This window comes from Gracilinanus agilis, chromosome X (assembly GCF_016433145.1).
Source record: "Gracilinanus agilis isolate LMUSP501 chromosome X, AgileGrace, whole genome shotgun sequence".
Taxonomy (NCBI): Eukaryota; Metazoa; Chordata; class Mammalia; order Didelphimorphia; family Didelphidae; genus Gracilinanus; species Gracilinanus agilis.
Genome location: NC_058136.1, coordinates 80,927,095 through 80,952,373, shown reverse-complemented (window position 1 = coordinate 80,952,373; position 25,279 = coordinate 80,927,095). Strand labels below are relative to the sequence as shown.

The following is a 25,279-nucleotide window of genomic DNA, read 5'->3' as shown; positions in this document are numbered from 1 at the left end:
CTCCAGACCAGTATTCCCACCTGCTCAGAGATTTCAGGGGCCACTGGAGACTCCACACAGCACGTGTGGGAGGGGTGCTGGGCTTCCCCTTCTATTCCCAGAAACACAAGAGTTCAATAATTTAAGCCTTTTTCTTGGCTTATCTCTTTAGCTATCCAGCAGTAGGATTCCCCTGCTCTGTCCCATTGTTAGATTTGGTCCTCTTTCTTCTTGAAGCACATTGTTTTTTATCTCAGTGAGGAAGGGTTTGGAGGTTTTAATATTTGTCCCTCTAAGCCACCATCTTCCCAGATTTCCTTTAGTCTCTTTTAAAGAAAAAGAATTCTCCAAGCACCTGTGGAGTGGATTGTGGTGGGGATCAGGTATTTGCCCAAGGTCATACAGAGTCAAATATTCAAATCCAGGAAACCTTGACACTGTAAAATTTAAATTATTATCCAATAAGTCCAAAAATCATGTTTCATGAGATTTATTAATAATCACTCAAAACAGATGAAATAAAAGGACAAAAGTAAGAGCCAGAGTAAAGCCAGCTTTCCAAACCACATTTGGGGGTAAAGAGAGATAGGGCTGGGGTCTGTTGTGAGGAAGATTAATTAGAAAGTAATTAAGTATTAGGATTGACCTAGCAGGAAGGCTCATGCATTCTAGGGTGGAATGAAGGGGCAGGAAGTGTGTGCCCTGAGAGAGACTCCATTAGTGGTGGGCAAACTGTTGCCAGCCAAGGGAGATCTCAGACCCTGCTTCCTGATTTCCTTGGGATCCTGAGTGGAAGTGGATTTTGTTATGAGTAAGATTAGATTAGCTAGTTGTTAGGTATTGATTATATATTGATTAGGAATTACCTAGCAGGAAGGAGCTGGAGCTGGGAATTCCAGGTTGGAATGAACGAGGAGGAAGTCTATCTGTGTTCTGTGTGTGGACTCCATTAGTGGTAGGCAAAAACTGTTGCCAGCCTGGGAGACCTCAGAGCAAAGGACACCCTATTTCCTGTTTTCCCCTGGATCCTGTGTGGTGTGGCATCTAAAAGGACAAGATCTACAAAGCCAAGAGAAGAAGTGAAATTGGAGTTCTGGAGGACAATGCTCCAAGCAAAACCCTTACTGCTTGGTTCCTGAGACAACTGTAGCTCCTGGCATCCAGACATCATCAGTGGATTGCAGTGAGAAATCCCAAAGCCACAAACCCTAGCTGCACTCAAACCTGGCAGGTTCCAGGTGTGAGGCAGAAACCCAAAGACTCCAGTATAGCTCCTTGGGCCCTGTTAGTTAGATAGCTTAGATTAGTGTAGTTGAATAAGTCTTTCCCTGTCCCTTTCAGTTTTGTTATTGGGTGTTAAGATTTTAGAGTAGTCATTCCTATCCCTCCCCAGAGTGACAGTTGGCTGTTATTTTTTCAGTTGGGAGTGGTGTAGCTGTACAAGACTTCAGTGTTCAGTTTTAGTCTCTCTTACATCCCAGAGAGTGTTCCCACAAACCCCATAGTTGATTTTTAATATCCCTGGTGACCCCATTACTTATATTTTCCCACAGTTTGGCACTACCCAGATGGGTGGATAGAGACAGACATGAAGTGAACAGTTGGCCAGCTAGATTCATAAAGGAAGTAAGAGGGGCTTGAACATTCCAAGAGGGAGCTCAGCCATTGGGTGAGAGCTGAGAGTTCTCAACCAGTGGTGAGCTGCTCAGAGCTTCTCAGCCCCCACCCCAGGTCATTCATAAATCTCTGTGGGTAGGGGAAAATACTATCAAGCTTGCTGTTGCCCCAGAAAGAGGGATTTTCTTCATTTCTTTTTTGTTTTTGATGGTTCTGTTTTCTGTTGCTGTGTTTAATTGTACTTGTATTTAATTAATTTTGTTAGTAATTATTATTAGTCAGAATAGTGGCTAATAATACAATAAATTTTGTTGTTAGTTGGTCTGTTTGGGGAACGATGGGTACAATGGTGATTGAAGATTGGATAGATTATGTATTTGTGATGTTGTGGAAAGGTGTTTGGGCTATTCCTTACCTGTGGTTTAGAGTTATACCCAGGTATTTTAGAGGGATACTGGACTTGGAATTTGCACAACCGATTTTGACAATCAACATACTGGATTTATTGTGTCACATGCCAGTTCTGATTCTGACTGGTTATGTTGTATACAAACTGAGGTGGATATTGTTTCATATTGGGTATTTTGTTAAAATCATTGTGACTTGGTGTTTCAGGGATTCTGAAACTAAAAAAATGTTAAGACTATTACAAATTAAGTTAGATAATCTAGAAATGTGTATACAAAACGCTTCGTTCTCTGGTCAATCACTTGGTACATCTTCACACTGGCAATGAATATATGAATATGGGCATTTCTGACAAAGGTGTTCCAACAAAGGCTGAGCTAGAACAACAGGCTCAAAATAAGGCTGAAACCCCCATTAATCTTTTTCCCCTTTGCGATCTTCCCATCGTTCACGAAGATGGTGTATTCCACTTGAAACAACATACTCAATTCAGATCTGAAGATGTAGATAATCTAAAACGTAAGATCCCAAATTTCCACGATGACTCTGGGAAATTTGTGAAGATCTTCAAAGCTTTTGTAAAACAACACGATCCAGACTTTGAAGATTGCTGGTATGTGTTAGGGGAGATCTTATCACATCATGACAGAACAAAGTTTGTAGAGGAGACAGGAAAGAACAAAGTTTGTAGAGGAGACACGAAACATGGAGTGAATGACCCCATGGCCTGTAGATTGGGAGGAACTGGACCTGAATTCAGTTCCTACCTACAGAATGTTAAAACAAGTGCGTAAATATCTGATTCAGGTTCTAGAGAAGCATGCTAAGCGTCCAAATTCATGGAGCAAATTCGAAAAGATCAGGCAGACAGCAGTAGAGACCCCTGCAATTTTTTTTGGACAGAATCATAGAGGCAGCAGAAATGTATTTGAACATGAATATTCTAGAACATACCACCGTAGATCATGTTAAAGAATTTTTGTCAGAAATTCGGTTCCCCAGGTAAAGAAATTTTTTATGGATGATTACCCTGATTGGGAATTGTTGAGCTTAGATGAACTAAAACAAAAAGCAACATACGTTTTTGCCCAAGAGAAGGACAGGAGTAGTGATGACAAAGATACAATCATTGAAAATCTGAAGAAGCAATTAAGGGAGGCAAATTCTCGAGCTAACCAGAAGGAAATAAGTGAAATCAAGGCAGTAGCAGCGTTACAGGCAGCAGAAAAGAGAAACAATAATAATAATTATAAGACCAATGACAATTCAAATAATAGGAACCAGAGGCAGCAATCTTGTTATGTTTGTGGACATATTGGGCATTTTGCAAGGGACTGCAGATACAGAAAGGGATCATATGGGCAGAGATACAATAATAACAATGGAAATAATCGGTATATAATAATAATTATGGTTACAGGAGAAATAATTGGAATAATGGTTTTAGTCAGGGAAATGGATAACAAAATGTATTCCAATGTCAGAATGCATGTTGTCAAGGTGTACAAGCTCCTAAATTGGCAACAACACAGGATTACCTTCGTGCAGGAGCCAGGCCAAAGTATAGTCACGTTGTTCAAAGGAATATTACTAATGGTAACATGAATGGAGGGACAACTTCATTATGAAGGTGTGCCCGAAGTTCAGAAGTGATTGATCAAGGAAATGGAACTAAAGTAAATGTTGATAAAATTGTATGTGTTAAAGATGATGATAATGTATTTGTGAATAATGGAAATGGTGCACTTGGTATTAATATTGATTTGATTCATGATAATAAGTATTTAATTAATAATGGTAATGGGTTGATCCGTGTTAATTTAAATGGAATCAATAATAGTTTAATCAATGTGAATGATAATTTAATGAGAATTAATGATAATTTAAGTGGTGTTAATGTTAAATTATCCGAATTAACTACTAGTAATGGTGTAAATAGTACTTTAACCAATGTTAATGGTAATTTACCTACTTGTAGTAGTAATTTAACTAGTGTTGATAATAATTTGATTAATGTTGTAAATAATTGTGAGAAAAAGAGAAATAATATTGTAAATGGTTTTAGAAGTTCTAGTAAGAGTGGAATTAAGAAGAATAATAGAAATTGTAATATGATTAAGGATAATTTGATTGTGAATAAGAACAATGATACCAGAATAGAGGTGAAAAGGACCAATGATTTAAAATCCTGGGGAAATTCTGTAATTCTTGACGATGTTAACTTGGATGGACAGGAAATGGCTGAGCTTTGTTCTGATGTTACTGTTTTAGCTCCAGTGTTGGAAACTTTCCAACCTCCCAATAGTACTGAACCATATCTGTCTGTAACTATTGGAGATCAGATTTATGACCTTCTTGTGGATACCGGCGCGAGTAAATCAGTTTTGCAAAGCTTTCCTGCAGATTGTAGAGCTGTTGGAACAATGGATGTTGTTGGTGCGACAGGTGTGACTCAGAAAGTAGCTAAATTGCAACCAAAAATGGTGACCCTAGGACCACTTTTGGTGGAACATGCATTTTTGTGTGTTCCGGAGTGTCCTATGAATCTGTTGGGAAGAGATCTATTGTGTAAATTAAGAGCTACTATCCAATGTATTGAATCTGGTGATATTTCTTTGCATCTCCCAGAGGAATCTTTGAAGGCTTTTCCATTACTTTTCTTAGATTCTAGCAGTACAGAGGATGATTTAGGTACTATCTATCCAATACCTGAGGATATACCCAAGGATTTGTGGTCAAAATCATCTACAGATGTTGGGTTGCTAAAATCAGCTATTCTGGTCAGGGTGAGGACAAAGGAAGGACCAGTTCCTTGTGTGCCTCAGTATCCATTGACTAAGGAGGCGATAGAGGGTATTCGTCCTATTATTGAGTCTCTAATCCAAAAAGGGATAACAATACCATGTTTTTCTGAGTACAATACACCAATTTTGCCTATAAAGAAGCAAAAACCGGATGAAAATGGCCGACCTGTTTACCGATTTATTCAAGATCTAAGAGCGGTAAATGATTATGTCATCAAGACACATCCAGTTGTCCCAAGTCCAGCTGCTATAATTTCTTCCATTCCAAGTCAGGCTAGATATTTCACTGTGGTAGATTTATGTTCTGCGTTTTTCTCGATAGCAATTCACAAGGATTCTCAAAAGATCTTTCCTTTTACATGGGAAAAGACACAATGGACCTGGACTCGTCTCCCACAAGGGTATACCGAGTCACCATCTCAATTTTCACAAATTCTAAATTGAGATCTGCAAACTATTAAATTTAAAGAGAGTAAATTGGTGCATTTTGTGGATGATATTCTTCTAGCATCCCCAAATGCAAAGGTGTGTCTTAGGGACAGCAAGATTCTTTTGATTGAATTATATAAATAAGGACATAAAATCTCAAAAGCGAAATTACAATTTGTTTTACCCAGCGTGCAATATCTTGGATTCGTGTTATCAGAGGGTTCCAGAAGTATTACACAAAAGAGAATAGCTGACATTCAAAAACTGAGTGCACCGAAAACTAAAAAACAACTTAGAGCTATTCTTGGAACTACTGGTTTCTGTAGACAATGGATTCCTGGATATAGTGGAATAACTAAGTGTTTAACAGATCTGACCAGGAATACAGAACCAGAACCTCTGAAACTAAAGCCTGAACATTGATTAGCCTTAGATAAGCTGAAAGAAGCCATTCTATCTGCACCTGCGTTAGGAATCCCAGACTATGAGAAACCTTTTCAGCTGTTTGTTAGTGAAACGAAGGGTATAGCTTCTGGTGTGTTGACACAGACTCTTGGACAGAGTTATCGTCCAATTGGGTATTACAGCTGTCAATTAGATCCAATAGCTGCGGGGACAGTACCCTGTCTAAGGGGGGTAGCAGCAGCAGCTGTATTAGTCCAGAAGTCAGCTGACCTAGTTTTGGGATGCCCTTTGACTGTCTATTGTTCACATCAGATAGAAGCACTAATGAGGAAGTTTCGTACTCAAGCATATTCTGACCAACGAATTGCTAAGTATGAAATTATTCTCTTAGGTAGTGAGAACATCAAGTTGAAGAGATGTAGCATACTTAATCCAGCTACTCTTCTTCCTGATTTACCAAAGAATGGTGAGCCATTGCATGAATGTGTTGAGGTAGTAGATCTTGTGGATATGCCTAGGATGGATTTAAAAGATACTCTACTCAAAAATCCAGACTGGGTGTTATTCACAGATAGATCATCATATTTATTTAATGGAATTAGATGTACTGGTGCTGCAGTTGTCACAGAATTTGAGACACTGTGGTATGGCTCATTACCTAATAATCTTAGTGCTCAAGGTGCTAAATTGGTGGCATTGAAGCAAGCATGTCTTCTAGCTGAAATTAAACGTGTGAATATTTACACAGACTCTCGATATGCATTTTCTGTTTACCATGCAACAGGAACAATCTGGAAACAACGAGGTTTTATTACTGCATTGGGAAAACCAATAGCTCATGCAGGAATAATAACTGAGTTGTTGGAAGCAATCCAGAAGCCAAAACAGCTGGCAGTAATTCATTGTAGGAGTCATACTCGTGGTAGAGATTCAGTCTCTAAAGGAAATCATAGAGCTGATATCACTGCAAAGTATGCAGCTCAGAATGCTCCAATCTATGTGATGAATTTAACATCTATTGATTCTGATGATCTAGAAAAAGCTTATGTAGACTCAGATATTGAGAAATGGAAGGATAAATTTGGAGCTAGGAAAGAACATGGGATATGGATTACTGATACAGGAAGACCATTGTTACCAAAAGATTTGTATACCTATTTGTGTCAAGCCATCCACACAAAAGGTCATTTTGGTACACAAGCTGTTGTGGATTCCATCAGGAGACAATGGGTTGCTCCTGGAATAAGTACTGTTGCAAATAAGGTCTGTAATAGCTGCCCAGTCTGCCAAAAGTTCAATCAAAGTGCATTCAGAAAGAAAGGTTTCTGTGGTAGACCTTTAGCATATTGTCCATTTGAGAGTTTACAGATTGATTATATCTGTATGCCTAAAGCTGGAAGATACAAGTATTGTCTTGTGATAGTTGATAGACTAACTAAATGGACTGAAGCTTTTCCATCAAATACAAATACAGCTAGTTTTGTGGTGAAAGTGTTACTGAAAGAAATTGTGCCTAGATTTGGTGTACCTTTAACCATAGATTCGGATAAGGGATCTCATTTTGCTCAGGATATCCTTAGAAGAGTCTATGAGAATCTAGGAATAACACCTAAATATCATGTTCCATACCATCCTCAAAGCTATAGGATCAGTAAGTACTAACAAGAGATAGTTACTAACAAGGATTAGCTAGTTTTTAGATAGATGTAGCTAGACTAATATACTAATATCTTAAGGATAGTTTAGAATAGTTTAGTGAAATACATATGGTATTAGTTTAGGTTAGAGGATAAGATAAGGTACTAATGTACATTACAGTGAAGATACAACAAACATAACAAAATTGGATTACATGAAGAATGTATGACATATTACAGATCACATATCACAAATAATGTAAATAGTTGTGTAAATAGTATGTGTATATTGTAAATTGTATTATAGTGTAAGTATTGTGTATATATGTAAAGGGTGTACACATGTATATTTGATATGTATATATTGTGTGTACACATATGCATATGTGTATATCATACATGTGTGTATTATGTATATATTGTATGTATGTATCATATGTATGTATGGGTATAAATGTAAACTCTGTGAATACTTTGATATAATTGAGTTGCAAACATTCAAATGTAATTTGCATAAGGGAGTTTGATGTTTTGTTGTAATTTTGATGTAAAGGCCTATGCAACGTTGTGTTAAAATGTATTTTTTTCAAAGTCAGCAAAGTCAGCAATGCATCTGTTGTGATGTATGGTGTTACCACACGCACTTGTCAATTTGAACTGGAACTGTTGTTTGGTTGCATTGACTTGTGTCACGACCAAAGTTGTGTGTCCATCAAATTTTGACTAATCTTTTTTTCTTTCTTCTCCTCGTGGTTGAATAAAGTTGATCAAAGTTAAGAAAGAGTTCATTATGATATCATTTGTGCCTTTGCAATTATTCGCCTCTGTCACTATCTAAGTCTTGAACTGATTGAAGTTCAGATGTTGTCTCTTCTTCTGTAGCTGATTCTTCTTCCCTGTCATGATAATCTATGGATGTTTTTTCAAAGTGATTGTAATTAGTTGTGAGACAGTCATTTGGATATTGGTGTAATATTTGGATGTACCCAGAATCTTGCACTGATTCTGGCTCATAAGTGAATTGCTGGAAAGCTATGGTCTGACCTTTAGATTGTGGATTTGCTATGGCCACATTACTTGGCTGGCTGATTGGTGCCAATTGGTCATTGTGCTGTATGATGACCGGATCTTGTTGATGTTGGGACATATCTTTGCTGGCTTGACAAGGGTGACATGGAACCATGGATCCTTCCCTTTATCCTTGATTTCACTAGGGGTTGTTAAGATTAACTGGGATGGATTATGCCACTTAGGTTCTAACACAGACTTCCTAGTAAAGTTGCTAATGTAGACATAATCTCCAGGCTGGAAGTGGTTACTGTGGTTTGGGGGGGTAGATGGAGAGAGAACAAGAACAATAAATATGTAACAATGGAAAAAATTTTTTCTAAAAAAGAAAAAACAAGAAAAAAAATTAAATTAAAATAAAATAAATGTGACAAAAAGCTGAATGGAGGCTAAATGGGCACCTTTCCTCAGCAGGCCTCTTTTTTCTGACTCCCTCCCCCAAATTTTGGATGGGTTCTAAGGAGGACAAACACCAGGACATTAGTTTTGTATCAGTCTGAGCTCCTCCATGGCAAAGTCCAACTATGCTCTTCCTCTGGCTCCCAGTTCTCTCTTGGCTTATTCTGGTTTGCTGTGAGCTTCAAGATGGTGGGATTTAAGATCAGCTTCTGTTGTTACCAAACATCCCCTTGTTGCTGTGACAATAGGGCCCAAACAAACCTCACTCTCAGCCAGGTGAGGCTTGCCCGCCTTGGCATTGTAATTTCCAAACAGGACATTGGTTAAGGTTGTGAATTAAACCCAGTCCCCTCTACCTGCCATCTCTTTGGCCACAGAAAGAAATTCCTGTCCTGTCTCTTTGTCACCAGGGCTCCCCTCATCACTGGACTTCCAGCACAGGTTTGCCTTGAACTCACTGGATGTACCTTTGCTCACACTGTCTCCCCACTCCACCTGTGCCTCACCAAATCCTCCATGGAGGCCCAGGTCGAATGTCACCTCCTCCAAGAAGCCTTCACTAACTCCTACCCTTCTCCATCAGAAAGAATCCTTTCCTTTTGACTATTAAATAACAGGGTTAAATGCTCCCAGTGAAAAGGGAGTTCCAAGGCCACATACTCTTGTTTCAAAGAGGAAAAACTGACAGTCCAAAAGGGGAAGAGCCTTAGGCTGAGAGGTATCTAGGCAGTTAGGGGAAGTGCTCAACAATTGGGTTGGAAACAACCCTTGAAAATGTTATATTATAAAAGGTCAAGATGAGGCTCTTGTCCCTGATAGGTCCCAAACTGTTGCTCACCTGGGCCTTTGAGTGTCTCCTTGAGGGAGGGCCCTTAAGAAAGTATTGAGGGTGTGGACAGCCAGGCCTGGAGGCGGGAGGATCTGGGTTCAAATATGGCTTCAGACACTTCCCAAGCAAGTCTGTTATAACCCCCATCACTTAGCCCTTACCATTCTTTCTCTTTGGAACTGTCCCACATTCTTGATTCTTACACAGAAGAGAAGGTTTTAAAAAAAATCAAAGAATGAGCTAACTAGCACATGGAGTATGGAGCAGCTGCTGAAAGATCTCTCTCCCTTCTTCCTTATTCTTCTTCTCCTACTAAGTTTTTAGTCTTCCTTTCACTGCATGATTCAAGGAAAAATTGTTATTTCAATATTACTAACAATATTTTATTTATTTTTATTTTTATTATTGTTAATTTTTATTTTTAGGAGATTTTTCCATGATTCACGTTCTTACTCTTCCCTCAACCTTCCCTAGTCCCCATCCACCCAGCCAACGTGCCTTTCCACTGGACTAACCATATTTTAATTGTCAAATCAAATGGCCTTTTCTCATTCCTCATCTTTCTTGACCTCTCATCCCTCTGACATTTTCAATCATCCATTTCTACTTGATACACTCTTCTGTCTCAATTTTCACGACACTTCTTTCTCCTGGTTCTCCTCCTACTTATTTGTCCATGTCTTCTCAAAGCATTCTTTGTAAGACCTTCATTGAGGTCAGGCTCACTAACAATTGATGTCCCACAGGGCTCTGTCTTGAACCTTCTACTCCTCTCCTTCTATGACGTTTCCTCTGGTGATATCTACTCTTTTGGATTCAATTAACATCTCTTTGCTGAGGATTCTCATATCTGCTTATACTTACAGAACCTCTCCAGTGACCTCTAGTATCAAACTTCCAAGTGTCTTTTGGACATCTCAAAATGAAAATCCCAAAGATAGCTAGGTGGTGCACTGAAGAGAGCAATGGACTTGAAGTCATGCCAGTATTAAGTCAAAGTGTGGCCTCATATTTTTGCTTTGTAACCCAAAGCAGGTCACTTAAGCCCCTGACTATTTCATTTTCCTCATCTGTCATCAGGATAGAAATAGTATCTACCTATAGATATCAAAGGCATCATCACACGAATAAGTGTGCTAAATCACTCTTGATTAGGGAACTCCTAATTGAACATCTCTAAAGTATCACCTCACACCTCTCAGATTTGCCAATATGACAGAAAACAAAAATGACAAATGTTTCAGGGGATGTGGGAAAATTGAGACACTGATGCTCTGTTGCAGGAGTTGTGGTCTGGTGCAAGTATTACGGAGAACAATTTGAAACTATGTCCAAAGGGCTCTCAAACTGCGCATAGCCTTTGTTGTAGCAATACCGCTACTGGGTCTCTTTCTCAAAGAGATTTATTAAAAAAGATAAAAGGACATATTTGCACAAAAATAATCATCACCAAATTTTTTATGGTCAGAAAGAATTGGAAATTGTGAGGAATGCCCCTCAATTGGGGAAAAACCAAAGATGATGTGGCTCATGATTATGATGGAATACAATTGTGCTATAAGAAATTGAGTAGGATGATGTGAGAATAATCTGGATAGACTTACATGAACTGATATAAATTGAATTGAGATGAATCAAAAGAAAATTTGACATAGTGACAGCAATATTTTTGTGATGAACAACAATGAATGTCCTAGTTTTTCTCAGCAATGCAGTGATCCAGGAGTTTCTCTCTGTCTCTATTTGTTTCAGTCTCTACATTGATATTTCTCTGAATCTATGTCTGTCTTTCTCTCTCTCTTCCTCCCTCTGTATTTCCTTTCTATTTTTCACCCTGTCTCTCCTTAGGTCTCTCAAATCCCTATCACTCTCTTTCTCTCCTCTCTGCCATTTCTCTTCCTCTCCCTGTCTCTCTGCCATTCTGCCTCTCTCCCTTTTTCCAAATGCCTCACATCTCATCTCTTTCACATCCTCTCTCACTCTCTCATATATATGTATGTATGTATGTATGTATGTATGTATGTATGTATGTATGTATGTATGTATGTATGTATTTCATTTCTATTCTTTCCAACTCTCTTCTTCACCACTTTCTGTCCATAGGTGTCTCTTTTTCACTTAGTCTCTCTCTCTTCCTATTCTGACGTCTTTCTTTCTGTTTCCTCTGTCTCTCCCTTACTTTCTCTTTCTCTCTCTCACTGTACCTCTGACTCTTTCTTTCTCTCTTTACCTCATTATCCTTCTTTGTGTGTCTCTTTATGTCTATTCTTTCCCTTCTTTATCTCTCGTTCCTTCTGTCTCCCTCACTTCTCAATTTGTCACTCTCTCTCTTTGTGTTTGTTTCTCTGATTTTGTCTGTGTCTTTGTTTATGTCTCTCCTCTGTCCACATCTCTCCTCTTGACTATCTCCCTATCTCTGTACCTCCATCTATCTCCCTGTCTTTCCTATGCCTGTCATTCTATCTCTCTCTCCCCCCTTTCTTTTTCTCTTTTTCACACCTCTCACTTTGTTTTCTTTCTCTCTGTCTCTCCCTGTACTTCTTTTGCTCTCCTCCTCTACTTCTTTTACCTTCTCTCTCTATCATTCTCTGTCTCTCTATCTCTGTCCCTCACTAACTCATCTATATATCTCTTTGACTGTGTCTCATTGTCTCTCTATCTTCTCTCCTTTTCAGTGTCTCTCCTCTATGTCTCCTTCCCACTTTCTCCATTTCTCTCTCTCACTCTCTGTATCTTATCTGTCTCCCCGGACTTTGTCTTTCTCTTTACACATACACACATGTCTCTGAATCTCACCTTCACTCTCCCTCTGTCTCTTTACCTCTCTATTTCTCTCTCCATCTTTGTGATCTCTGGCTTTGTTTTTCTATCTCTTCCTATGTTTCCTAAATCTCTAATCACTCTCTCTGCCTGCCTTTCTCTGACTTGGGCTGTGTCTCTCCCTCCTCTTCTGCCTAAATCTCCTCTCCATCAGTCTCTGACTCTGTCTGTCTTCCTTTCCCTCTCTTTCTATCCCACACTCCTTCTCTATCCCTTTTTAGATCTCTCTCTATATTTCTCTTGTCTCTCTGCATCTGTCTGCTTCTCTCTCTTGGTGCCTCACTCCCTCTTTCTCTCCCTCTCTCTCCCTTCTCTTTATTTCTCTTTCTCTCCCTCCATCTCTGTCTGTTTCCCACTCATTGTCTGTCTCAGCCTTATTTAACTTTTATTTTTCTACTTTCTGTCTCTGATTGTTTTTGTCTCTCTCTCCCTCCCTCTTTTTCTCTTTCTCTCTATATCTACGTCTGTGTGTATTTCTCTCTGACTCCCTCTCTGATTTTTCCCCTATGTTCACCTCTTCTTCCTCTCCTTCTCTCTCTATCCAATATCTTGCTCTCTTCCTAATTCCTTGTCTCTGCCTCTCTCATTTGCTCTGTCTCTTCTTGCTCTGTGCCTCTCTTCCTTTCTGTCCCTCTTTCCATTACTTCCAACTTCTGGGTCCCTTTCTCTCAATGGGTTTCTCTCTCTGGCTTTCTTTTTCTCCCTCATTCTCTGTTTCCCTCTGTCTCTCTCTGTCTTTGTTCTGACCCTCTATCTACCCATCTGTCTCTCTGTCTTTCAAATACGTATTCCTTTGTCTCTCTCCCCTTTTCTTCCTTTCTCTCTTTCATTCACTATCTCCTCCCAATAACTCTGTCTATCTCTCCCTCTGTCTCTCTGGCCCTGTTTCTCTGGCTCTTTCTCCATTTCTCTATTTCAATAGTTCTGTTGGTCTCTCTGACTGTTTTCTCTGTTTGTCTCATTCTTCTCCTTTTCACTGCCTCTATCTCTGTGCCTCTCTTCCCTGCTCAGTTTTGCTTTCTTGTCTCTCTAATTCTGTGTCTCTCTATTTTTCTCTCCCTTTCCCTTTGTCTCGTCTGACCTTTCTGTTTCTCTCTGTCTATCTCTGCAGGCATGGGGGGGGGGGAGACAATGCAGGGATCGCTGCAGGCCCCAGAGAGCCAGTATATGACATCCATCTAGAGAAACCAAAGCTCAAAAAGGGAAACTTTCTGGCTATTGCCAAGTGCCCAGAATGCTGGAAATCTCTATCTCTATCTGCTCCCCTTTCTAATCAACTTTCTCTTTCTCTCTCGACTTCTCTTTCCCCCTCTTTTTCCTTCACTCCCTCACTCTTCCTCATTTGATGTCCCCTTTCTTCTTTCTTGTCTTCTATTTTGCTAATCCTTATTTCTGGATCCTTCTCTCTCTCTTTCCCCATATCTCTCCTCCTCTCTAACCTTTTCTTTTTCACACTTTTCCTTTGTTCTCTTTTCCTCACTCCACTCGTTTTCATTTTTCTCTTTCATTTCCTATGTCTTTCCTTTGTCATTCTCTCTACCCCATCTTTCTCTCTCCCTCTTTTCCTTTGCTGAATCCAGTCTAGTCCTCTTCTTCTCTCTAGACTTTCTCCCTTTTCTTTTCCCTTCTTTCTAGTTAACACTTTCTTTCACATTTTATTGACCTTTCTCTGATCATTGATTTCTATTTATCTTTCTACAGCCCTTTACCTATGTGTATCCTTGTATCTTTTTATCTCTATCAATTTCTCTGACCCTCTTCCTCTCTCACCCTTTCTCTTTCTATTCTCTCTCCTTCTCTGTCCCTGTCCATGTCTCTCCTTCTCTTGCTTTATTTTTCTCTATCTTCTCTCTCTCTTTGCTTTCTCCTGTTCTCCCTCTAATGGTCTGTCTCTCTGTCTCTTGTATTTCTCAGCCTGCCTTCCCCTCTCTCACGGTCTTTGGACCCTGTCATTCTTTCTTCTCTTCCCTTCCTCATTTTCTTGCGTTTTTCTTAGTTTCCTACCCTTCTCTAACTGTCTCTGTCTATCTGTCTCTCTCTCTGTCTCTCTGTTTTTCTCTCTCTCATTTTATCCTCCTCTCACCCTTATTTACTCTTTCCCAGATTACAGGAGTCTAACGGAGAACCCGGCACTATATTTATATTATGGAGGAGGAAACCAATCGTGCATAATGGATCTGCAAAAGGGGGAAAAATCATCTACATCACTCTGGATATGGGAAATTCTGAAAATAGCATCATATTATAAGGGGTTGCTTGAAACAACATATGCCCCCACTGAGTATGACCGCCTTCACCCAGGACTATCTTCACCAGAGCAAACACAAATCCAAACACAAACATTCTCCATAACACAAAGGAATGTTGAAGCCTAATTTACATGAGATATCAATGAAAAGTAGAAAGCAAAGTCAATAAAAGGTTAAGACCAAAAAAATATTGAAAATCCAGTACATATTTCTCAGGAAATAATCAAAACAGGAAGTGGGGATCAGAAATCATCTCACAAAAGATCATGCCACAAAACGGATAATCCCAATGCCCAAACCTGGGGGGGGGGGGGGGGGGCGGGGCCCCGTGGCAATCCAGAAGTTGCTGCAGGCCCCAGAGAGCTGGCATCCAGCATCCTTCCAGAGAAAGTGAGGCTCAAAAAGGGACATTTGCTCACAATTGCCAAGTGCCCACAATGATAGCAACCTCGAATGACTTCCACATACGTTTTCCCTCTCACCAGCCTCCCTCCCAATCCCCCTTTCTCCCTGGGCTCGCCCTCTTCTCCTTACTAGTTTCCTTATTTGTTCTATATCCTCCCTCCCCTTTTCTCTTTCCTCAACTTACTCTTTCCCCCTTCATTCTCCTTCCCTCCCTTCCTCTATCCATTATTCTCTCTCTCTCCCTCATTTATTATCTCTTCATCCTCTCTCTAGCCATATCTCTCAACTTTTTCCCTGTCCCTCTTCCTTCTCGGTCCTTACCTCTCTCGGTACTTCTTCTGTCATCCCCCTCCTCCTGGCTTTTTAAGTCACTGCATTCCTCTCCCCCTTCTCTGTCTCCCTTTTTCTCTCTCTCTTTCCATTCTTTCTTTCCCTCCTCCCATTTTTCTCCCTATCTCTTCCTGATTCTCTCCCCTCTTCCTCCCTCTTTCCCCCCTTTCATTCTCCATTACTGTCTCCCCTCCTACTCGATCTTTCTGCTAAGGGGTTACAACTTTAGGTTGTGGGGTACCATGTTGAACCCCTGGGTTTGGGAAGGATACCTTTAGCAAGAATGCAAGACTCCAAACTTAGCTTAAAAGTAAAAAGAGAAATGTATTAATTTGGAATGTAATGAGAATGGCCAGGAGAAGAACAAGGTGGAAGAGCAAGGTGGGACAGCTAGATGGGGAGCTGTTCCTTGTGGGGAGGGTCAGCATGGATGGAAAAGCTGTCTCCCCCAGTTACAGCATGAACTATGTTCACAAATGCTTCAATTCAGGGTTTTTATACTCTTTACAACAGTGAGGATGTGACTAGTGTGATAACCACTGAGGCATTGGGTGGGGGTTTTGGTCTGCCTGAAGACATAGGGGGTGGCCCTCCTGGTTCAGAGGACAGATGGATGTCTGAGATACAACCTGATGAGATCAAGGTGTAGCCTGAGGTACATCTCCATATGCATTTCAAACTCAGACAAATCTCAGGGCCTACAGGATCTATCAGATGTTCTCAGGTTTGGAGTGACAAGGAGAGAAAGGAGCAGGGAATTTCCCCATTTACAGTTTGCCTGGGTTAAAGGGTTCAATGTTCTTGCCATCTCTGTGCATGCCCATTTCAAACAGAGTATTGACACAAGCAGCCGTGAGGTATGGGAAACACTGTAACACTGAGTGGAAGATGGATCTCAGATGAGAGACACTTGGTAAAAATTTGGGTGAGAGAAGATGAGATCAAATGGCTCACAGAGTTAATAAGCATTGATTAGCTATTTAATGTGTTATTGGTTGCATAGCACTGGGGATATGAATACAAGAAGAAAGATAGTCCCTGCCCTCTAGGTATTTACACTCCTTTTCTCTTTCTCCCTGTGTCCTATTTTCTTTCCCTCTCTCTTCCTTTCTCTGTCTCTGTCCCTCCATTTTTCTTTTTTAAATCACTTCCCTTCCCTTTTAGAATCAATACAGTTAGGTTAGGGTCCAAACAACATGATAAATATTCCTCAGGGAGGTCCTGAGGGCCGGGGCTCTCAGTGTATTCCTGCAGAGGGCATTGCAAGAAGTAGTGGAATAGGATCAAAAAGAATGGGAGTATCTTAAATAAGTTCATGCCTGAGAATAGAGCTGAAGAAAACCTAAATAATGTTTACAAACATGTTAATACTTAGCAAACTGATTAGTACATCATTTGATAATTATCTTAACTAAAATAAGAAGTCCAAGAATTATCAAGGTCCCCTTAAGGATGAATTGAATTAAGCATCCACCATGAAACCATGAGGCTATCCAGGAAAACCAGGTGGATGGGTCCCAGCAGGAAGAAATTCCTTTGGCTACATGAGTGTGTTTTGCTATTAGCAAGACATCATTTCATAGTTGGTATAATGCTTCAGGATCATAAATGATATCTCCAGATTGATTTCTATGGATCAAAAGAATTAGTTGATTGCAGCACAGGCTCCAACTTTAGCCACTGTTAAAAGATCAAGCCCAAAGTGATTTTCTACAATGGGAGCCAATGTACATACTTCAGTCTGGAGCCTGGCTATAAGACTAGAAGTATGGAAAATAGTGGAGGCCAATCCCTGAAGTTCAGAGGACAAGTTCTTTGTAGAGCCTATTACTGCAGTCATTCCAATGTCTGGAACTAAGGCCCATAAAAATGTGTGCCAATGATAATTTCCATGGGGTGCTTTTGCATTCAAGCTTCCTCAAGAGAGATCTTTTTTCTCTGTGCCACCATGCACCCAAACTCCTTGTGTAGCTGATACCTATTAGGCTCTGGGTATGATTTTTTTTTATTTTTTATTTTTTTTAAACCCTTACCTTCCCTCTTGGAGTCAATACTGTGTATTGGCTCCAAGGCAGAAGAGTGGTAGGGGTAGGCAATGGAGGTCAAGTGACTTGCCCAGGGTCACACAACTGGGAAGTGTCTGAGGCCAGATTTGAACCTAGGACCTCTCATCTCTAGGCCTGGCTCTCAATCCACTGAGCTACCCAGCTGCCTCCGGGTATAATAGTCACCTTTGGTATCAGATAAGTTATTCCACGGGTGCCATACCATTCTGAAGACAGAGAGGAGAAAGCCTGGCTAGCACAGATAAAAAAATGGCCAGGAGTAATGCGTACCCAGGACAAAGAGGGCATATGTTTTGTTCTGTTATCCTCACCTGTTTTATTGTAAGTAATGGGGGCAAAATTAACAGAGGAACTATTTCCCTTTCCCCCTGCAGTGATTTTAGGAATAGCACAGATGAAGTTGCCTTCACCAGGGACTTTGAAGTTCAAATTACAATACACATGTGAACCTAGATTAATGGTAGTATGAGAAGCCCTATATCTAGTTATACACAGGCTAAAATTGGGCAATGGATACAAAACACTCAAAGGAGGAATTCTAGATTTGAAATTCTCCTGGCATTGACTGGAGGTTACTCAAGTCTTAAAAGGAATCTTAAACCACTGTAAGAAAGAAATATTCATAGACATTGGGGTACTCCAGTCAGAAAAATTGTGATTATCATTCATCTTGCAGGTGGCATAAGCAAATGGAGCCAACAGGCTGAAATAATATAAATTCAATCTAATTATTAAGGTAAGGACTCATTTAAACCTTTAGGTATTGCCACCCACTTAGGTGAACTTTGTGGATGGATTCGTAGAAAGATCCAGCAACCATGAGGGCCAATCTTATGGTTATGGCCTATATTACTGTATAGTCTTATAAAATAACTAGCATGAATCCACTGCTCTTAGTTATGTACTTACTATGATGATGACCAGCATGGTGACTTGGTGTATTATTATAGACTGGCCACCTGGTGCTGTTTAAATCACAGAAGTCATATGACTAAAGATTTCTATTTCAGTTAAGGAAATCATCATGGACTTCAATTCCCCAATCCTGATTTCACTTGGTGGAATTAGACCTTCCTTAATAGTCAGGGCATTTCACATGTGGTCAAACCCAGGAAAAAGAGGAGTTAGGAGGGGCTGAATGTAATCCTCAGGCTTGGACACTGATGGCTGATATTCAGAAAAAAGTAATTGGCTCATTGACACAGTATCTATTAGATACACAGTACCTTACACATATCTATAATGGGAACCAAACTTTAGGTAAGTAAGGGCTTTTTACTCCATATTCTGTGCTCATTTCCTGGCAACACACTTACTCTCAAATATAGCAATCTCTCGATCTGATGGGTAGATTCCAAGTGTTTTGTCTCTGGGAGAAAGTTTAGTATTATTTTGCCTCCAGTGTGCATTCTCTTCTATAAGATGACAGCTCAATGGGTCACTGAATAGAGGTTTGAATATGGATTCAGGAAGTTCTGAGTTAAAATCCTACAGAATGGGGAAATGAATGGGGAAAACCAGTGTTTTCTTCCCTTCTCTACCCAAATGGAAAATTAAGACTCTCAGAAATGTGAAGGAGTGAGTATTACTTGATGTCAATTCTTTCTATAAAGTTATACATACTCAAAATTACAATTACTATCAATTTGAGGGGAAAATGACCAATATTTCAGACATGCTTATATAATCAAAATCAATTAATTCTTTTGAATGTTGTGTTCAAGCTCAACAATTTACCCATATTGTTTCTAGAATTAAAGGCCTTTCACTAAATTAATGCACAGCTTGGAAGAACATTAGTCTAAAAGAAAAGTAAATTAGTTCCTTTTAAAACCATGATTATAATTCTCTGGTCATTTGCAGTAGGGTAAATATTTCATATGCATGAGTTTTATACTAAAACACCTTTCTATGGTAGTATCAGACTGATAAAACTATTTTTATCAGTTTTATGAACTATTGATGATGATATGAGTCAGTGAAAACTGTAGGGAAAAATAAAAGCTATAAAGATATCCTATTTATTGCATGCTATTTTGCTTTTGAATGCTATTCAGGTTGAGAGTTCAATTTTAAAGGAAAGATAACTAAAGGAGGAAAAATGTAAGTACATAAATGCAAAGACATTTTAAACAATTTTTTATATCCTGAAGTAAACATTAGATTTATCTTCAGTATAAGATAAAGATGAGCAGGATGCTAGACTGATGTTTTATAAATTGCTCTAATTGTGTATTTTCTTCCTTACAAATGATCCAAGATTTGTTATTGCCTTCAGGATAAAGTTTTTTGTACTAACACGACACTCAAGATTTTCTGTAGTCAGGTCCTTATTGACATCTAAGTTAGGTCGCAATGTACAGTAGGTACAATCTAAACCAATGTAGATTATAGGTTTCCTTTTAGTACCTTGAATATGTATTGCACACACCTGTCTCCCTGTCTAAGATATGCAGAATCAAGTAAATAGAAAGGAAGGAAACCTAGGTTTCTATCTTTATTCATTCTAAGTCATTTTAAGAGTATAGTTGCAATGGTGAGACAATATTCTAAAAATTTATTCCCAAAATCTATATCAAACTAATGAATGCAAAAATATTTTTTGGTAATGACACACAGTTCTATTAGTTTGGAATGACTATATAACTCAGGGTTAATCAGGGCTTGTACAAAGCTATCCTTGTTTCCAAGAAAACAGATTATCAGATAAGCAATGGAGGCTCAATGCTAAAGGGGTCTTGTGCTTTGAGATGTCAAGGCAATCCTTCTATTGGCCAAAGCAAAAAGTCAAAGATTCCGTGGACCTTAGGGAATGATTGTCCCCTGCATCTCTCTCTCTGTTTCTCACTCTGTCTCTCTGTTTCTCACTCTGTCTTTCTCTGTCTCTATCTCTCTGTCTCTGTCTCTTTGTCTCTGTCTCACTGTCTCTCTCTGTCTCTCACTCTGTCTCCCTCCCTCTGTCCTGACTCTGTCTCTCTGTTTCTCTGTCCCTCTCTTTAGCTCTGTCTCTCTGTCTATCTCTACCTCACTGTCTCTGTCATCACTCTCTCTCTGTCTCCCTCTTTCGGTCTCTATCTCTGTCTCTCTGATTATCTCTCTGTCTCTCTCTGTCTCTCTTGCTCTCTCTCTGTCTCTCTTTCTCTGTCTTTGCATCTCTTTCTCTCCATCTCTTTCTCTCTCCCTCTCCTTCTCTGTCTCTATCTCTCTGTCTAGACATTCAATACACTGTGCTATGTAGCTACCATCCCTAATAATGAAGATGTGGTAAAAATATTTAAAAATCATTCCCCCATGAATCATTCTAATGATCAGAAAGGAAACATGATGCTGGCAGAGTTCATGCGGCTTCCTTTAGAGGTGTGAGGTGGTCATGCCAAGGGAGATGGAACATTACTTGGGAATAGGCAGAATCTTCAAGATGGGAGGAATGAGAGAGGAGAGAGAGAGAAGAGACCTAGACAACAATATGGCAGAAACAAGGTACAGGCCATCACTTCATGCCATATATCGAGATAAACTAAAAATGAATACATGATTTACAAATAAAGGGGGATATTGTAAAAATTTATATGAAATGATGAAAAGTAAAGTGAACAGAACCAGGAGACTATTGTACATGATAATAGCAATAAAGTCTAAAGATCTACTGTGAATGACTTAAATATTTTCATCAATTCAAGGATTCAAGACAACTCTAAAGGATTCATGAGGAAAAGGTAACCCACTGCTTCAGAAGAAAAGGAAACAATCTGAATGCCAATTGAATCATGCCATTTTTAAAAACTTTATTTACTTCCTGAATTTTTCTCTAGTTTAATTTTTGTGTCTTCTTTAACAACATGACAAATGTGGAAATGTGTATTGTATAGTAATATATAAGTCTAACTAATATGGTGCCATCTTGAGGAGAAGGGGGGAGGAATGGAATGGAGAGAACATGAATTTAAAAATTCAAAAAAATTATTAAAAATTGCATTGGTATATAACCTGGAACAAATTAATAAAATTTTAAAAAAGAAAAAGTGGTAATACAATAAACAAATTAAAAGAGCATGGAATTGTTTGCCTGCCACATCTTTGGATGAGGGAAGAATGTATGTCCATATAAGACATAGAGAACATTAGGAGATGTAAAACAGACGACTTTTGTACATTGAAACATTTTTAGGCAAAAAAGTCAATACAATCAAGATGGAAAGGTAAGAAACAAACTGAGAGGAAAATTTTATAAAAATTATTGTGTAATTGGAAATCTTGTACCTTTGAACTATATTATCCAGGAGTCCACTGTCTTCTTGTTGTTACATGCTGATGTAGACAGGAGATAAATTGGGGGGAGCTGGGTGTCTAGTGTATTTCCTTCCTATGAAGGCAGCTGTCAAACCGGGCTTTTTGAACAGGTTGATTACCTTGATCATGTGGTGTTTTTTATAAAATGTTGTTATATAATTACCTTTTCATTCCTTTTCTTCTAGTGATTATAAATATATCTCATAAATTGTAATATTTGAAGTTACTATAAATTCATTTTGATTTTTAGAGTCTTTCAGAAAAGTCCTCATTCTTCAAATATATAGATAACTGAGTTGAAATTAAAATATTCAAAGCATTACCCCGTTGACAAATGGATGAAGGAAATAGTTAATTCTCAGATGAATGCTTCCATATAGGGAAAGATAGGTTTCTATAGACTAATTATGAATATTATCCTCACTTTGTGCTAATTCTTATGAGAGTACTTTTAAAGCATTTCCTGTCACCCTTCCATCTTCTCTTCCAGTGCATTGACCCTTATGTGCTTTTTCTGTGTTTCCCTTTTGTTCTCTCCTATTACTCATCCAATTTGGGTTTTCTTTGGATACCATCCCATCCTGCTCAAGTTACTTTGGTCTTTATATTCATTTTCCTTTTTACTCCCTTATAGCAATAAAGTTCTTAAAAAATCTCAAGCATCATAGACGGCATTAGTATCTTAATTATCACCTTTCCATATATTAATGGAGTCAATTTTACCTTATAGAAACCCTTTAGTTTTCACTTTTCTGTTTATCTTTTTCTGTTTCAACTTAATATCAAATTTGATCATTGTATTTTCATCATAGCTCCATTTTTCCTCTTCAGGAATGCTTAGATGTCTTCTATTTCATTAAATATCAATTTTCTCTACCCCTGGAGGATTATGCTCAGTTTTGCTTGGTATGATTCCTGATGATAATCTTAGATCCTTTTCCTTTGGAGATATCATGCTCTGCTTTCCAGTTCTTTAAAGTAGAAGCTGCTAGACATTATGTAATCCTGACTGTACCACCATAATATCTGATATTTTTCCTCCTGGCTTCTTGTCATACTTTTTGCATGGCCTGGGAGCTCTGGAATTTGGCTATAATAGTCCTGGGATGTTTTATTTTGGGGTCTCTTTCAAGGAGGAGAACAGTGCATTCTTTTGCTTTCTATTTTTCTCCTCATGTTTGAGAATATTATAGCAGTATTCCAAAGATTTCTTGTAATGTGGTATGTAGGCTTTTTTCTAAATCCAGGTATACATTTAAAAATGACCTTTCCTGGATCTATTTTACATGTCAGTTAATTTTCCAACGAGACATTTCAGATTTTCTTCTTTTTTTTATTTTTTCATTTTTCTTATTGTTTTCTGATGTCTATGGCATTCTTAGTTTCATTTGCCCAATTCTAATGTTAGGAATTTATTTCCTTCCTCAAGCTTTTGTGTTTCCTTTTCCATTTAGGCAATTCTACTCTTTAAAATAATGTTTTCTTCAGCGAATTTTTTCCTCTATTTCCATTTGGCTTATTCTAGTCTTTTGATAGTTACTTTCTCTACTGTATTTTTATGCCTCTATTTCCATGTGGCAATTCCTAGTTTTTATGGAATTGTTTTCTTAAGTGATTTTCCTGATATTCTTGAAGAAGAGAGTAAAACAGACATTGAAAGAATCTGCAGATCACTTCCTGCATAAATCCCCAAATGGCAACTGAGAGAAATGTTATAGCCAATTTCAAGATCTCTCAGGCCAAAAAGAAAATACTTCAAGCACTAGTATGAAACAATTAGGATATTAGGGAGCCTTATTCAGAAATACACAGGATCTTGCAGCTTCCACATTGAAAAACAAGAAAGTCTGGAAAATGATATTCCAAAAGGCAAGGGAATAGGATTTACAATCACCCGCCCATTGAAACTGACTATATTCTTTCAGGGGAAAGTATGGTCATTTAGTAAAATAGAAGTTTCCAAGCATTGCTGAAGAAGAGGCCAGATTTAAACTGAAAATCTGATATCCAAACACAAAATTCAAGAGAAGAATAAAAAGATGAATAAGAAAAAGAAAAAAAAAATAAGGGATTCGGTGAGGTCAAATAGTTTACATTCCTATATGGAAAGATGATATTTGTAACTCTTAATGTTTCTTTTTATCATTATCATAGTGGTTAGAAAAAGTAAATTTAGGCAGAGGACATGGTTCTAAGCTGTCTAGAATGAAATGCAAAAAAAAAAATCTAGAGCTGAAAAAGAGGTTTGCACTAACAAAATGGGAATACAAAAGCAAAATGGACTAAATTATACCATATAAAGAGTTGGAAGAGTTCCGGGTTAAGATGGCAGCAGAGTAAGAAGCAGCTTTTAACCTCTCCTGACCTAAACACACAAAACTCCTCAAGGAGACATAAAAACAAGTCTAGACTAATGGAAGAACCCAACAACAGGGCACAGCGTGGAAGGTACGTGGAATAGAGGCATTTCCATGCTATAAAGGGGTGAAAGAGGTCTCACTAAATTGCGGACTGAGCAACCACCCCACCCCCACCCGCACCACACACAACACCTATAGCACCGAAGCCAGATAAAAAGAAATAGAGCAAGTTTGGGGCACCCATCGAGTCATTGGCAGCTCTGAGGCCTGTTCCTGAGAGCAGCAAGATATAGGACCCCGAAAAGCCAACGAACGCACACAAAATCTGAGTGCGGGATCACGGTGCTAAGAGCAGACCCAGGGCCCAGAATGCGGGCTCAGAACGCAGGCACAGGTAGAGGCATGGGTGGTGGAGGCAGACACAGCCAGGAGCTGAAGCTCTGAAACCCTGAGTGGGGAACCAGTGCAGACAGGTATATGACTGTGGAAGCAGCGCCCTGAGGCTTGTAAAGAAACCTCTGGCAGAGGATCAAGCAAGGGGATCCACCAGGGGGCTAGACCTTGGAAAAAAACAGAACTCAGACCTCAGGAGCCAAAACGCCGCGGACAGACCCTGAGTGCGAGGATAAACCTAAGAAGCTGCTGGGCTAACAATGGCTACCCCATCTCAGGAAGTTCAGAAGAGAAAGATTAACAACAAGAAAAAGAAGTCTTTAACACTCGACAACTTTTACACAGAGAAAATCCAGACAACCGAACAAACAGAGGAGGAGAACAAACAAGCATCTGGACCCTCCTCAAATAAGGAAAACTCCTTACAAGCTATGGAAGAGTTCAAAACTGATATTTTGAGGAAAATGGAAGAGATCTGGCAAGAAAATAACTGTTTAAAAAGTAGAATCTTGCAAATGGAAAGTGAGGCTCAGAAACCAAATGAACTGATAAGCAAATTGAACACCAGAAATGCTCAGATTGTAAAGGAATACCAGAAGATTACGGCCGAAAACCAGAAGATCATAGTCGAAAACCAGAAGATTATAGCCAAAAACCAGAAGATTACAGCTGAAAACCAGAAGATTACAGCTGAAAATCAAAAGATCATAGTTGAAAACCAAAAGATTATAGCCGAAAACCAATCCCTAAAGGCTAGAATTGAACAATTAGAAGCTAATGATCTCTCAAGA

General features: G+C 38.9%; 1 pseudogene; it reads left to right on the top strand.

Moving 5' to 3' along the window:
- The first annotated feature begins 2,342 nt into the window (after positions 1–2,342).
- The window catches only part of LOC123253817, a 60,000-nt pseudogene continuing 37,063 nt past the window's right edge, over positions 2,343–25,279 (top strand).